The 2,014-nt window shown below is 42.9% G+C and overlaps 1 non-coding gene across 1 annotated transcript; it reads left to right on the top strand.

Moving 5' to 3' along the window:
- Positions 1-321: 321 nt before the first annotated feature.
- On the top strand, positions 322-394 carry Trnak-cuu (transfer RNA lysine (anticodon CUU)). Its single transcript has one exon. It is a non-coding gene; the product is annotated as a tRNA-Lys (tRNA).
- The last annotated feature ends 1,620 nt before the right edge of the window (positions 395-2,014 follow it).

Here is a 2,014-nt window from a genome sequence, read left to right as displayed (position 1 = left end):
GAGTGTGAGTGAGCGTTGTGTTAGCTGTGCCGCAAGGTGTGTGCTTCTGTTGTTGTTGATCGTGGAGTGTGAGTGAGCGTTGTGTTAGTTGTGCCGCAAGGTGTGTGCTTCTACGACTCCGTGGTTACTCTTACATCTTTGTACATCTTGTTTTGAGGATTAGATTTATGATCATGCACTTTGGTGTTTGTCTTTACATTTTAAAGGCTGTCTTGAGTCTCCTATGATATTTCTAAGTTTTCCTTGTTAATAAGAATAACCACTTCAAGTGGAAAATAGACTTATTATTATTATTAAATATGTTATTTTCTTCTCTTACAAGCCCGGCTAGCTCAGTCGGTAGAGCACGAGACTCTTAATCTCGGGGTCGTGGGTTCGAGCCCCACGTTGGGCGAAATAAGTTTTGTTGCATCCAGCATAAACTAGAACAGCCTGTCACATTACTGTTCAACAAACCACCAGTTAGAGGTCAGTGCAGACTGACACACAAAAAATAATACTAGCGATCCTTATATAAACCTCCCTCACCCCTCAGATGATCCCTCTGCACACATTGTTTATTTATCTATTTATTTCGTAGCGGTGTTGTGACTCGCGCCACCGTCATCACTTCGTATTATTATTATTATTATTATTATTATTATTACTATTATTATTATTTATTTATTTCGTAGGTGTGTTGTGACTCACACGCCACCGTGATCACTTGGTCACGCTGATTGATGTCTCGGGACACGCGTCACTGCGTTGCTCATCGAGGCTGTCAATAAAACAAAGATGAAGTGTTGCGTTTATTGGCGCAGGAAATGGATTTGCAAACCGCTCTCTGTGTCAGGGAGAGGGAGAAACAGCTCACTTTGACTTCCCTAGTAATGGCGTGTATTGATAGGGGTTTTTGTCATTTTCTCTCTCTCTCTCTCTCTCTCTCTCTCTCTCTCTCTCTCTCTCTCTCTCTCTCTCTCTCTCTCTCTCTCTCTCTCTCTCTCTCTCTCTCTCTCCATGTTCAACACTTATGTTCACGTTATTACATTGAGCTCAACAAGACCACTTTACACATTACGGCGCGTACCCAAACGTACCCACGCGCACACACACACACACACACACACACACACACACACACACACACACACACACACACACACATGAAGCACACACTGGTGGGAGGTTCTTGTCCAGCCAGCGTGATCTCTTAAATAGCGACTTGAGACTAATAAAATAACGTAGTACATGTAGTGAGGATGTTTTTACCAATGAGAGACAGGCTAATGCTACGAAAAAAAGAAGATACATTAGAGTCATTGGGGGAATGTAGTAAGGCAGTCTCAGGTATCATAAATGCACTTGTTTTTCATGAGGACAGGTTATGTGCCTGTATTCTGAAAAGCTTTGCCCTCACACCAGACTGTTTTCAAAGGACACAATGATGATCACACGGGTTTTCAAGACTGCTTTTCCCTTTGATGGTGTAGAAACCTTACCAGTCTGTCACGAGGACCGTAGAAACATCCTTAAAACCCGTGTAATTTGTACTACAGCCTCTTGAAAGTATTCGGATGCGGGCAGAAATGTTTCCGGATACTGTGTAGGGTCTCTATACACATCTGTTATGTTTTGCTTTACTCTGCGATAAATTAACGTGTAAGTTGTGTGATGCGGGAACAGCTAGCCTGGGTGGACCTCCCCTCCTTTCTTGTTCCTCGGCTCGCTACGTACTGGGGTGGCGCCGCGCGGCACTAAGTGATCCAAGCCTTACAGGAAACACTTAGCAAATGACTCATTAAATTTTTGTATGTGTCAGTGAAGGAAATGTACAGATACGCGTAACACAACAATACAGGGCTTGTTATCATTATACAATTAACATTTCTCATCATCTTCATTGTATCATTATGCACATCACTCTCATCATTATTATCACCCTCCTCCTCCTCCTCTTCCTCTTCCGCCTCCTCCTCCTTCTCGTCATCATCATCATCATCACCACCATTATCATCATCATTATCACCATCAT

This window comes from Scylla paramamosain, unplaced genomic scaffold (genome assembly GCF_035594125.1).
Source record: "Scylla paramamosain isolate STU-SP2022 unplaced genomic scaffold, ASM3559412v1 Contig113, whole genome shotgun sequence".
NCBI classification, from domain to species: Eukaryota; Metazoa; Arthropoda; class Malacostraca; order Decapoda; family Portunidae; genus Scylla; species Scylla paramamosain.
Note: the sequence above shows the minus strand (reverse complement) of the source record. Positions and strands in the feature narration are given on the sequence as shown.